This window comes from Melopsittacus undulatus, chromosome 1 (assembly GCF_012275295.1).
Source record: "Melopsittacus undulatus isolate bMelUnd1 chromosome 1, bMelUnd1.mat.Z, whole genome shotgun sequence".
Classification (NCBI taxonomy): Eukaryota; Metazoa; Chordata; class Aves; order Psittaciformes; family Psittaculidae; genus Melopsittacus; species Melopsittacus undulatus.
This window is the reverse complement of record NC_047527.1, coordinates 10,781,945-10,796,208: the sequence shown is the minus strand read 5'-3', so window position 1 is coordinate 10,796,208 and position 14,264 is coordinate 10,781,945. Positions and strand designations below refer to the sequence as shown.

Genomic DNA, 14,264 nt, shown 5'->3' with positions numbered 1-14,264 from the left:
TACCTTAAGCATTCTAGGACATCTTAAACAGTCAAGATAAAAGTGCATCATTTTATTCTTCAGTAAAAATACTCATAACAACATTTTTCAGAGTATGAAGCATTTCATTTGACATTTCCCTTTATACCCTACAAGAAGTGTTTTCCTTTTCACTACCTTAATCCTCCTTTTAAGGAATGAAACATTCCTCAGACACATGAATTTTCCAAGTGTAGTACATGCATTGTTTATTAAGAGGCTTGCACAGGTTCACAGGTATACAATAAAAGAGCTAACTTGAGACTTTGGCCTTTTGTACTCACTGCTTGTAGTTTATCATAGAGTCAGGAAGTGTTTTGAACTTGAACAGCTCCTGACTTCTGAATTAAACACAATTCAGCATTGCCTCCACTTGCAGAAGTTTGAAATTGATGATCCCAGGTGTCTTGTTCCAGGCCTTTATTCTTAGCCTAAAAGCCTCTGTTCTCACTCTTACCTAAGCAAAACTCAGAAGATTCTCTCTCATCTTATAATAATCTTTTACATCAACAGCTATTCAAAGCACAGAGTACAGATGTAGCAAAACATGGGATACACTTTGCTTCTCTTAACTGCATGGTCCACAAAACACTAAAAATCTTTAGTATCTACGCACTAAGCAGGAAATCCTGTTGTCAGTACCCATGGCCTAAAAAAAGAAAAGGTCTTGAATTGTAGTCTTTTTAATGACTCAGGGAGAGGACAATTGGATATTGCCTGACCCCAGCCCTCAAAACATGAAGAAAATACACAAAACATTTCAGACTTCAAGCATTCATTATTCAAAGTGTGCAGCAAATTATCGCTTGCTGGGTTTTTTGCTTCCAGAAAATGTTTTCATGTGCATTCACTGCCAACACACTGCCATTATGATGCTTCAGGTTCCTCTGTTTAGACGGCCTTTGGCTCAAGGAGGAGTTTTGCATTCACCAAGGAACCACAAAATCCTTGTCTTTCCTTGATGTGGAAGTCATAAACTTTGTCAGCTTGAGGGGAACTGCATCAATTCTTTATTCCTTTTGAAACCATAACAAGCAAACTGTTTAACACATGCAGACAAGGGGGACTTTATGTCTGCCTAAAAGATTTCAATTGAAACTCAATAACAAAACCCTTCTTGTATCTGAATTCTACCATCATTAACACTAGCTGATCGAGTGAAAACAAATGGGATTCACCAAGCATGCCACTAGGTAGAGAAAACAGCAATACAAATTAATGTTGAGCTTGGGGTTCAATTTTATCAAAGAAAAATAAATCAGTTTTGCTGCAATCAAACCAAGCAACACATTTTGCAGTGTAGCTACTTCCTGCTAAGTTTGTCAGAGCTCCTGCCCTGAACCTCCCCAGGAATTTTATACCTAAAGTTTCAAAGTGATTTAGTGAAGATTTTGTATGAATTTGCCAAATGCTCATTAATAAATGAGGACTAGAAGTCATACCTAAAGTGGCAGTGGTGGCGGTGGTTCTGCCTGATGCCATGGAAATGTTGCCTGCCTTCTCAAACTCAGCTCCTAAGGGGGCTTGGGGCTGCTTTTACACTTCTGCTTGCTGCCTTCCCACTACTGCACATATAGGTGGTGTTTTACTGGATTACAGGGACTTTTTATTTGCCCATTGAGGTCAGGGACTCCTGGGTTTAGACTATCATGTCTTTCACCTCTACAGCTGTTGCTGGAAACTTACTTCTCAGAGGATAATATATTTAGGAGGTTATTATTCACACAGTAACTGGCCATCTCCATTCAGAGTTTCCAAAGATTATTTAGAGTATACACACTTAGGTCCTACCTTGCTTGCCAAGTAAGGAACAACACTGAGAGGAAAGTAATCAGGTGATGCTGTACAGAAAACGTGTTCCTAATACCGTATTTTTAACACTCTGAAGTCAAGCCTATTGGTCTGCTTCAAAGAGCACTGAGGTCTGCTGTTCTTACAATGTGATCTGTGGTATAAAGCTTGCAGAACATACACCCGCTGATCAACACAGAGTTATTCTGAAGGCCAGGTAAAACTGGACAAGAATCAAGGGATGCAGGTAATGAATAAACAGCTCGTTATCATTTAATACTTGATTATTCAATGGCGTGTCACATACAATTTGCAAAGCATCAGAAACGAAGGCAAGTCTACTCCTCCATAAGATATCCAGAAGGAAAATTGTACAAGTAGGATCACTATGCTTATATCTCTATGGTATAAGCCAGTAAATTTCCTGGTGTAAATCCTTATTCAGAAAGACTTAAGGATTTCTCAAAGATTTGTGAGGGCTGTGGCCTGGAAAAAGGGTTCTGTTCTGCCAGACATGGAGATTTAGTGTGTGGAAAGATAGCGTGGCTGGCTGTAAATCCTGGACACTGAGCTTGCCCCTGTTAGCAGTGTGACCTTCCCCACCCTCCCTCCGACAGCCAACATTGACTTGGCCTTTTTTACTCATCCTTCCCTTCTCCTCCTTTTCACTTTGGCACCTCATCTGACAGTCCTGATTCCCCATGTACATGCACACGGCACTATGACTTGTTTTCCCTGCCCTGTCCCTATTCCATCAGGCAAATTCATTAGCAATTAAGTGGTTGATCCTGGAATGTAAAACACCAGCTATAAACACAAGCCTGACAGTAGTGAAAGGGTGAGTTTGGGCTCCTTTGATCCTTGTAGTAGCTCCTCTATCACTGCAGCCCTGTAGGCACTGACATGTCACTGCCCTACCAGGAGGGCTCAGTGCAGGATAACCCCACAGACTCACGAAGGCTGGTGGGTCACCATCCCAACTAGAAAGGATCCAACTGCTCCTTAGTTAGCTGTGTTCACCCTTCAGTTTGAGGAGAGCTTTGAGCATAGCAGCACTAATAATAGCTTTAATTAAAGCATGGATGGACCCACGTAACGCAAGGCAGTGGGTGTGCCACAGAAAGCCTTCAGTGGGGTGTTGGGATGGAGGCAAAGAACAAAGAGACTGCCTTCTCCTGGACTGACAGGGTTCACCTACCTCTTCATGCTCTACCTCTTCATGCCCAGGGAGGGTGAGGGGAGCAGGGCAGAAAGCAACCTTGCTCATACAGAGATGCGACAGCAGGGAGAATTAACTTCTTTGGACACTACCTCAAGTAGCAGAGATGGTCCCTCATCCACTCCTGGCAGAGCCTCTGCTCTGTATTCCCCGGCCTCTCACAGTCACTCCACAAGGTCTTGCTGCTCAGCCCTGCATCCCAGAGCTCCTGCTTCTCTCTACAGTGACTCCCCATCAGTAAAACTCACCTTGCTGCTCACCAGCTACAGCCTCAGCCTCTCAGCTCATGTGGGCTGTGCCCAGGCTGGCACAGGCTTCTCCCATGGAAAACCTTCAGTCACCTTCCTCCCTCACCAGCACTGACACTGTGGTTCTTTGTGGGAAGAGGCAGCTCCAGAGATGCTGGCTTTTTTGTGTCACCAAGGCAAGGGCTGCAGAGATAAACGTCCTTGGCTTGTTCCAGTGTGCAGGGCTGCACAGCTAATTCTCCCTCTAAAACAAAGATTTCTACTAGATAGAGTCTGCAAAGTCTGCAGTCTTTTCTACTGACTTGGGTCTCATAACTACATCAATCTCCAGTTCACATTAAGACCTTCTTTTAGTGTACTGGATAGTGGAAGAGCAAAAGCTGAGATACAAAAGACAATGGGGAAAACACAGTTCATTATCCCACTAGACCGAGAAAAGCTGAAATGCTTTGCCAGTCTCACAAGGTTCTCAGCATTGTCTCTGGATGCTGCACCTTCAGGTCATTCATACCTCCTTTCATTCCATGCCACTCTCATGCATACGCTCACCAACATCTCGCTCATCCAGTACACTCTTCCATACAACACACAACATTCCACAGCAGCTCACTGTGTTCAGCCCTCCACCAGGGCTCTTCCAAGCTGGTCTCCAGCCTGCTCTTTTTAGCTTCACTTAATGGTAGGGAAAGAAATGCAGTGGAAACTCTGCTTGGGGTCTCTGCATTCTCCATTTGTCAAATCCTTTTCACTTGCAGGTCTTTGAAGAGCTCCTGAGGCAATTACACAGGTCTCTCACTCTGTTTCCAATCTGTCTTCTGCATCAGAGAAATTTGCCTTTAAAATAGGCTTAGTAACTGCCAGCTTTCCTGCATTCCTTTATCCCTGAGATTATTTTCCTTAGAGACCTTACTTACCAGTTCCCCAAGTTTGCTGAAGTCTACTTTTTTTGAGTCCTTATCCATATTCAGCTGCTCTAGCTTTTTCCCTTGGAATAATGAACTTTATCATTTCATATTTGCTTTCATCCAGATTACCACCCAAGTTTTGGATTGTCAGGCTGTTCTTCTCTGTTAATCAGAAATGCCTTCAAAGTAGCTGCTCCCCTGCCCATTTCCCGTCACTTTCTGAAGCAGCATCATCTTCATCACATCCAGGATGTCCACCACCTGTCCCAGTGAGTTGATCAATACCAGGTTCAGAGCCTACGATAAACACCCCTGTTTTGTTTCTTTTACTAGAAATGTTCAACTATTCTCTCTTCTGCTCCTTCCCAAACACCAGCATTTGGTACGCACTGTCTCCTTTCTCCTTCCTTGTACCTCCTGGACAAATGACATCCTTTCTTACCTTCCATATCAGCCCTTAAGTCCCATGGTGAGTCCCACCAGACCACCACTAAGGCTTACAGCTCTGCTGCTATGTATTATTGCTTTTATCATATTCTTTTGGGATTAAAATGGATAAAGGTTTAATAGACCTAAATGACACAAAGGTTATTTGCTGAGACATAAGGGATGTAGGAAGGGCTTGTTCTCCAAAAGAGCTGCATGTGGGATAAATGGAAGACACACACACAGACAGACCAAAAGGAAAAGAAAAAAAAGACCTTAGGTTTGGCATGCAGGTTGCTGAAAAGCTGGAAATCCTGTACAGCAACAGATAGACAAAGCTGCTATATAATTTCTTAGACAGACCCCCACATACAGGCTTCCTCCTGGGTTAAATATCAACTGATTTAACAGCAGCATGACTGTGGAATCCCCTTGTATATTAGAGGGAAGGAGTGGGCTAAAGGGCAGTAGCTCCACATTGACCATATGAGGAAAACTTCATTTTTTCATAACACATTTTTTCCCATGAAAGGGAAGAATGAAAGCCAACAGATGCTTTTTTCATGAAAACTCTATTTCCTTAGTGTTTCTCTTCAGAAGTCAAGCGTGCAATTCCTTCTGGCCAGACAGACATTTCACATGTAGTTTAAATCTACTGCATCTCTTGGAAAAGGGTTTGGAAGCCTTAATAGCAGGGAAACTATCTACAGGAGTTCCCACTGGATTAAACTCACTCTCGTTCTCCTCTTCAATAGACTAAGGTGATCCACACAGCTCGTGCCTTCTGTAGGCTTTCTAGATGCAATTGCTTTAAGGATGTAGATAATCTTAAGGTCTTTTCCAGCCCTTACTGTATGATTCTATAATTGTGGATACTCACTTTTCTTGTGAGGGTTTTTGCCCCTGTCTCTTTAGATGTATTTAATCTTTCTCTCCTGTGCTCCACCCCAGAAATGGTTGTGTTGAGAGGGGCACTGATTGTAGTTACGCGTGAAGTACTTGATCTCTTAGGATAAAAGGTGCAATTTGAATGCAAAACACTGTGAAAGCTTTCCATTTCTAATGGCTTTGCTTTCCCACGCTGGAAAAAAAAAATATAGAATGTTCATTTCCATTTTTCTTTTGTTTCCACTTTTGTGGTGTGCACCAAACTGAAGAATGTATGTCACTTGAGTGAGGGCTTGGGTTATCTGAGTCTCAACCCAGACTGCAATTTTCCAGATAACTCCTGGTCTGAATGATGGTGCTGACCAAATTCCCAATCCTGAATTAATCTGGTTTTAGAGAGCACCACACTTGGCATCCAGACTTTGCATTGTGTAGGGCTAGAAGGAATATCAGCAAGTTAACTAGTCCAGCCCTTTATCCTAAGGCAAAAAAATTACCCTCTCCCTGACTATTGCTGCCATCAGTAGTCTCCATCCAGGATCTTAGATTGTTAGTATATGATAACCAAGATAACCAAGTCCATATTCACAGCACTCTGCCTTTCGCAAGTACCAATTGAGTTTGCTACAGACATTTCGTGCTTTGGGATAAGTTACCAAAGAGCCACCACACCCAGACAAATCACTTAGCACAGCGAGACCCACAGCTTCTTGGGGCTAGCACTGCAGCCCTCAAGGAGACTTAAACATCACAGCAGATACCATTGTCATTTAGAAAGGAGCATCTGCTTTTCAGATACACAGCAATTGAAACAGCCTGAGTGAAACAGGTTTGTTATTGTGGGGGAGGAGGGTTACTGATATAACCTCACCACACAGCCCCAAATCATTCTGACCTACAAGCAGAAGCACACACACCAGTTTCTCACTGAGCATGGCCATGCTCAGCTCCTTGCTGCCCCAGCACCCACACGGGGCTCACTCTGTCCCGTGTCCAGCAGCTTCCTCAGCGGCACAGTTTTGGATCCTGTCTCGGATCACTTGGCGCATAATGGTCTTTAATCACAACCAGCCAAAGCCTCTCTCAGATTATTTCATTCGCCTGCCTGTAGTTCTGCAGTAAAATACATATGTTATCATCGTCGTTTTCTCATTTTGTTCCACTGCAAGAGTCTCAGATGGGGCCGGGTGCTCTGGGCTTTGATGTGTGCTTTTTTAAACTGCATGAGAACTATATTTAGTTTCAGTTCACTTTCAGTGTCAGGCTTCCCTGTCGTGGCCCTCTGCCTTTACCTTGGCAGTGTTACAAGATCCAATTATGGCTTAAAAATCTGGCTGTGGAGAAGCAAAACTGCTGGCCTTTTATTCATTACTAAACAAGGACCTTCTGTTGTCCACAACACGTGCCTGATGTGAAAGCTTTTAGGGGGCCCTTGAAGAGGCAGGTTTGCTGCTGTCCTGCCTTCGTGATCTCTTGAAGTCCTCAGAGTCTTAAAGACTTTCCTGCTGTAAAAGCCCATGAAGCCTTTGGTGTTAAAGCAGAGCTGAGTCCCCCTGCACTGATCTCTTTTTTCACTTCCAGTCTGACCTGTCAGACAGAAATCCTACTTTACTTAAGGAAAAAAAAAGAGAAGAAAATGGGAGTGGGAATACTTGTTTAAAGCATAACCTATTATAGACTCATGCACTTACCCTGTCTGCTGAATTGTAGTGCTCTGTCTAAAAGCCAACACAATGAATCAATATTTCTAAAGGAATACGAAGTGATTTTTCCCAGTACCATTTTACAGTAGTTTTTATGTTACTCTGGTTAACAGTCACTTTCTGGCTAATACATATCTGATTCATCTGCAAAGCAAAATATTTTCTTTTCTGACAGTAGATGTAAAGAATATGTTTGTTTTAAAGTGACTGTCTCGTTAACATGTTTAATTGAATTATATGCCCCATAAAGAAATATTGTCCCATTATTGATATATACTAAGGCGATATCCAAGAAAAACTTCTGGAGTAAATAACCCAGTGAAAAGCCAGCTCTGTCTGCACTTTGCATCTCTTTTCTTAAGTAATGCTTTATGTTTCCTTGGACATAAAGGAGATATTGTCAGCCCACAGCTTTAAGAGTCTGACTTTCTGGATCAAAAGAAGAAGAAAAGAATTTGTGCTGCTCTCTCCTTGAAAGTAAATAGGTCGGTAGTATTTTACGCTGTGGCCATGTTGGTCTAATTGACATCCATTACCGATGGCTTGCAATAAAAACTGTTGTCATTCACCGGACACATAATTGTTGTGGAAGAAACTTCCAAAAGACACTGACCTCTAATGAAATGACAAAGTCACCCATCAAGAGCCTTGTTCAGGGCCAAGAGGAAGTAAAGCTGCTGATGGTCATCCCAAAAATGGCCTCTGTCCTTAAATCAGCTCCACTGAGCAGAGAATGTAGCAGCACTCCCTGAACACTGCACCACTGAGACATATGGGGACACTGGGGATATCAGGATATTCCCCAACTCACACATGCCTGACTTGCATGCAGAAATTTCCAGCCCTTAATGCTCAAGTTGGTTGACAAGAGCTTTTTGCTGATTTAGCTTAATTTGGGAACAAACTCAATTAAGCTGAATCAATGTTAGCTACTAAAGGGGTTGCACTGATTTAACTAAATTAATTTAGAAACCAATTTAGTTAAATTGGAACGATTTGTGTATGTAGACAAGCCCCCATTTAGCATACACACTCACTGCCTTGCATAAGGCACTGCATCTCAAAGACAATTGAACTTCACAGATTTGTGTGTATGTATGGATATATATGTGCACGCATATGCATGCTTTAGTAAAATTTTCCCGTATACTCAAAATACTCAGCAAAATTTCCAAAATACTCAGCAAATGTGATAAGGCCTTGACATTTTAAAGAAATATATTTGTTTAAATTCATGTTTATGCTAACAAACACTGAGTGTTTTTATGTTGGTTCACACTTTGTATGAAAGGAACCTGCAGAGGATCTCTTTTCCTTTCTTTTTCCATGTCTTTCCTCCAGCACAGCTGATGCAACATGCACACCATACCTGGGCCATGGATGCTGCAGTCCCCCAGCTGCTCTCTTCTCTGATGGATGATGCCCCAATGTGCACAGGGAAGGATCAGAGCCTCAGCACTCAAAGCTCCTTGTGACAGGAGCCATGGCACTTCAGCTGAAGGCAAGTGTGCTGGCTGGCACTGCTGCTTTGTGCACTTCATCCATTTGAGGTGGGCTCAGGACCTATTCACCACCTCCTCCCAGGCTCTGGTTAGAGGTGGGGATGCACACAACATTGTGTTCTCCCTTCATCACGCAGACTGGTGAGGAAGAGGAAGAGAAGACCTCTTTCTGTCAGCCTTTTTAGCATTTCAGGCAGGTGACAAGGCAGATCTCTGAAGGCTGACAGTCCAGCAAGAGCATTTCCATTGGCATGAACGCAAAGTCCTAATCTCTGTCTGCACTGGCCATTCATGCAAAAGCAGTGGATCCTGAGTCACCTTCACGTGGATGAGTTTGTTACTCCTGCCATGCCAATGCCAAATACACAGGGCATTATGAGACCAACTGCCTACACTACAAAGACACAGCAGTTTTATAAGGAAGAAAACCTACTCTGGTGGCATAGAGGTCAATGCATTATCCCTTCATCCTCCTCAAAGACACTCAACACTGTCTACAAGATCTTTCCCTAAGATGTCATAAAAGAAGTTCTAATCAAATAAGTTAAAATATAAATCCCAGCCTTTCTTTTTGTTTCCTTTTTTATAGCACTAGGATACTGAAATGTAACACTGGAAACATGGCCACGGTTCTCTTTTCATTCTGCTGAAGCAGAAGCCTGGGCAAGCATCCCTCCATCTCCCGCAGCTACCTCCCATGGCACACCTGCACACTTTGATACGGCTGGGTACTGATAAAATTGCAGTTAGCAGAAGCAATATCCCTGTCCCTTTCTCTGTGATTTCAGCTTCCCAAGGATTAAAGTGGTTCCTCTGAAGAAACCTCAGTACAATATCGCAACACCAAAGCTCGGCAAGGACAGAAACTTCCTTTGTTGTGCAAAGTTATGACAGGAAATAACACTGGGTTGGACTGATAAGCTTTACGCATTCACCTGCTGCGTATCAAATGTTTGGGAAAGGTGTGTAGCAGGACATTCAGAGTCAGCTATTCACCACCTAAGCTTTATAGCAGCTTTGTCGATGGCAAAGCTTCTGGGTGCAAATAAGTTTATATCTCTTTCACAAAGAAAGTTCAAAAAGTGTATCAGTAACTCCTCAGTAAAATGACTGCCTGACTGGCATCGATATTAAAACTGCTTCCATTCCTGCCAAAACCAAACCTACAACGAAATGAACACCACTTTATTTTGAATACCACGGCAGCTCTGTGTCGAAATCTTTTTGCAGATTGCCAGACACCAGCACTTGTGATGAGATCCTGTTGGCTCACAAAGGTTTCTAAGCTGCTCATCAGTATTTACATAGCGTGAGCGTCTGTTGTATTTCGCATGGGATTAAGTATAATCAAAATTCATGTTACCCTTTGCAAGCTAGCATCAGAGGAAGGCATGCATATTTCAGCTAATTAATTAACAGGATGGATGTGTTAATGTGAGTCTCTCGAGACTCAGCTTAATAACCCACTAAGGGTCGTATTTGCAAGCAGCAAAGCTTCTGTGGCTATACAGTGAGACATAAATTATGGGTGAGGCCATTTTCTTTTCCAGTCCTGACTATCTAAATACAGGGAGTTGTTGTGGCTTTGCTTTCATAGGAGGGCGAGGATTGCCTTTTTCCCTTGTTTTACTCCTACCTCTTTCTGTGTAACTCATTAGAACCCTCTGAATGGCACTGACCACAGTGTGAGGAAATGCAAGGGTCTCTTTTTCCTCTAATCAGAAGAGACATGGAGGCTATGTAGCCTTTATTATCTAATGCTTGCCTGGTGTTTTTAAGTCAGGGACTGAAACTCATTTGCAAGCATCACACCAGCTATGTCTATGTCACTGCAAAGAAACATCAAGATGATATGCCATGGATAAATTCACTTAGCAGAGACCTGTTGCCACCTGAAAACCATCCCTGCCATAGGTCACTTTTGCCACCTCTGCTGCAGTGAGTCAGTGAGCATTAAGCTACAGAGACAGCCTGGCCTTGCATTTGCTGAAAAGCTCTCCCAACATCTCCTACAAGATAAGCTGTGCAAGTGAGAATGAGCCAACCTGGCGGCACCCACTTGTAGCCTTCCCAGACCCACTTCACACATGAGCACACTGAGTGTAATTCCAGGAATCAGGGTGACCTACAAAATCCAGGTGAGAAAGTGAGAGCTCCTGCATCACCCTTCCATCATCCCTGTTCTGTAGAGCATTTTCGAAGATCTTCAAGCCTTCTTAAAGCCAAGACTTTGGGTGCCTCTAAAGAGAAGCTGTTGAAAGCCAAGCATGAGTTCAGAGTACATTTCCCTCTGCTTTCCTACCCACAGCCCCCATTATGAACACATGAAAAAAGCCAAGACTTTCTGCAAAAAACAAGGAGTTTGCACATCTTTTTAAACACAATTATATGGTGCAAAATAATCCCTGTCATCACCTTCTGCTGCTGAGATCCTCCAGGCTCACACAAACCTTGGCTGTGTGGGAGATGGGGTATTTGTGATGTTGAGTTTCTCAGGCTTCACATTTCTCCAGACCGAGTCTCTCCACTCTTATTATTTAGAGAAGTTGCAGATCCATGGTATAACCTCTCCAGTGTCAACCCAGGTGGAGGAAATAGCCTCTAATAGAACAGGAAGCTCCAGCATGAATCTGGGGTGTCCAATTCAATTAGGGATGAACTCCATTACTCTTCATGCTTTATAGCTACTGTATCTCTCAGCTGCTATGAAAGATGCTACTACACAGGAGATGACTGAAAAGTCTGATGAAAAGAGTGGGTGAAACTGTATATGTTCGTCAATGAAGTGCTCAGGGTCAGGGTCTATTTGAACAGGTCACTGGTTACAACCAAGAAGCTTATGGATCTTGCCCTGAAGAAAGGAGCATATTAAAATGCCTCTGAACAAATCTTCCTCACAGCATTTAATTCCTTCTTGGAACTGTTTGGAGCTGGTGAGTTAATGGCCTAATCACTTATAACAAAATGGGCCAGCTTAAGCACCGGGAAGAGTGGGAAATCATACTGTTTGTCCCTGATGAGCTGACATTTATCTGTATAAATAGGAGCAGGATGGGTTACAAAGACATGCCTGAATTGAAAATCAAGGGAAATCAGGGCTTAGTCCTCTCATTTACCCACATTTATGAACTAGAACAGTAAAGGTATTTATCTGCACATGGATGAACATCTGGCCTAAGAGGTGTGTTGCACAAGTCACAGGCCAGCTCTCCACACTCCTACAGGAGCCTGGGGAGCTTGAAGATTCAGGGCATAAGTAGGCAAACAAATCCAAATACTGCAATTAAATCCCATGGAGACTGTTCCTTCTTTTGATGCTCATCACCTCTTGCAAGCAGTTTGTATTTGCAATTTCAGTGGATCAGCTGCACACCAAGCTGCTCTGACGTGGCTTGGAGTGGACCCAGGCAGTGACAAGCAGTAACTGTGTTTCCTCATCCCACCAGTATCCCATCAGACTCAAAGAAACAGGCTCTACTGAAGCAACCCTTCAACCAAGCATGCTCAAGAGCTTTCACCAAACATATCCTTCATGTGCTTCAGAATGCAGATGGTGTTTCCAGCTGCAGCCTGGAGAAGCCACAAACTACAGACTGGTTCCTCAAAAGGCTGCATTTTGGGACCTCTCTCTCACTGTACACTTCTAATACAGAGCCGAACATCCACCATTGTTGGATGTCAACTCATCATCTGTCTTGAAGTTACCAGGTCTAACAGTGTAACTATACAAGACTTGCTTCCTGCAGTTCCCTTGTCTGTTCACGTATGTAGCCAAGGACTGTTAGCAAACTACTGTGCTCATTTCTCTTTCTCTCTGCCCCAAATGCACAGCCCAGTCCTTTGCTTTACCAGTTCTAGTGCTCACATAACCTTTCTGGAGAGCTGATTCAGCTCATTCACTTAGCAAAAAGTTCATTCATGGTTGTGACAAAAACCTGAGCCTAGTATGGGAGAAACAATTGGAGTGCCCAGCCACGAGTGACAAAAGTGAGGCCATCTTCACTTGTGATGGTAAATTTGTGTAAAACATCTCCCCATCCCACTGGTGTAGCCCAGACCAAAACCATCCAATTCAGAAAATCAATCAATCATTAAATAAATAAATAGATTAAAGAATAAATAAATGTTACTAAATTATTAAGTTTAAACACACATCTTTTAAGGGGGGAGGGAAGCTCATGGTAGGAAGGGACTACATAATCAGTTATTTCAGAACCACCCAGATCAGTGGTAATGATCATGACAAGAAGGATGATAACCTCTTACCCTGGCATTCTATCTTGAATAACATTCCTGATCACAGCCTAGTACCACAAATGAAAGCTAGAGGTACAAGTTTACTTACCCCACACATCAGTCATCGTGCAACACCACGCTCTGCTGCCGCACACCTCTGAGAAACTATTGTAACTGGGCTGCATCTGTGGTTTTGCAGACTTGAATTCATAATTGCAGGCTCAGCATTCACTCTTTGAAAGCCATCCTGTTGTATCATTTCAAGCAGTGCCCAGTCATAAGCAAGGTGCCAGCTAAAGCTATGCTATTATTATGGCTAGAGAACAAGAAGCATTGCAAAGAAAAGACTTTGACAGCCAAGTTGGAGAACTAGAGACATGCATGGATATACAAATGCTGCAAGCATTGCACCATTTAACTGAACTGCTGCAGTGGCAGAGGCTTTGTAAACGAGTCAGACCTATGTGAGCCTGCCATGATTGAAAGTTAGCTTAGAACATATGTTCCTCTTTCCACTACATTTTTCCACTTATTATAATGATACGGATGAATCTCAGCTGATTGAGGAAGGGTACAGGGAACCATCCCCACCTCATTTGCTAATCAATTAATTAGCACACAGAATCTCAGTGTTGTCAAGAAAGGTTTTTCTTCAATTTCTTCCCTTCTATTGGGCTTTCAAAAGCAGGTCTTAAAGATAGATTTCTTACCCTGAAAGAAATGAGAAAGTAGTCATTGATGCCCGCTGTCACAGAGCAGCTGTTTGCATGGGACTAGGGAATAGAAAGGCTGTCACTTGAACTTCCAGCCACCTGAATGTTAAAGGCAGCAAAAAATTGAACCTTCCACCTATTTCATAATTGGCTGTGAAAGTGAGCACCATCTTACTGGTGATTACAGCTCTAGAAGTACAAGGTACCAAGGATCCCAAAGTGCTTTTAGAAAGAACTAAGCATGCAATTCAGTGGCTCTGGCAAAACTCCAGGCACATAATTTCTGCCTGCCCCCCACTATCTTAGTGCCATCGGCTTGATAAGAGACTCAAAGCTATCTTGCAGTGCTGCCGCACAATGTGTGAAAGCAGCTTCCTTCCTACCTGGAAACAAGACATTTTTATGACTAATGCTCTGTTTTATATATACATTATATATATGTAAATATATGCCGCCACCCTTTAGCTGGATACGTGTGGGTCCTGCTGCCTGGATGGGCCCCTGCTGTTGTTAATGGAATTCTGTGCAAGTGTTAAAGATTGGATTCCTTGGCAAGGGTCTAAATGTAGCATAAACTCTGTGCAGATATGGGACTCACCATTTATAAAAAAAACC

The 14,264-nt window shown here is 42.9% G+C and overlaps 1 long non-coding RNA gene across 1 annotated transcript in view; it reads right to left on the bottom strand.

Moving 5' to 3' along the window:
• LOC115945612 (uncharacterized) overlaps nucleotides 1-13,103 on the bottom strand; it is a 70,956-nt gene extending 57,853 nt beyond the window's left edge. The window contains exon 1 of the long non-coding RNA XR_004079917.2: nucleotides 13,046-13,103. This is a non-coding gene — a long non-coding RNA (uncharacterized lncRNA). The remainder of the gene's footprint in view (nucleotides 1-13,045) is intronic.
• Between the last annotated feature and the right edge of the window lie 1,161 nt (nucleotides 13,104-14,264).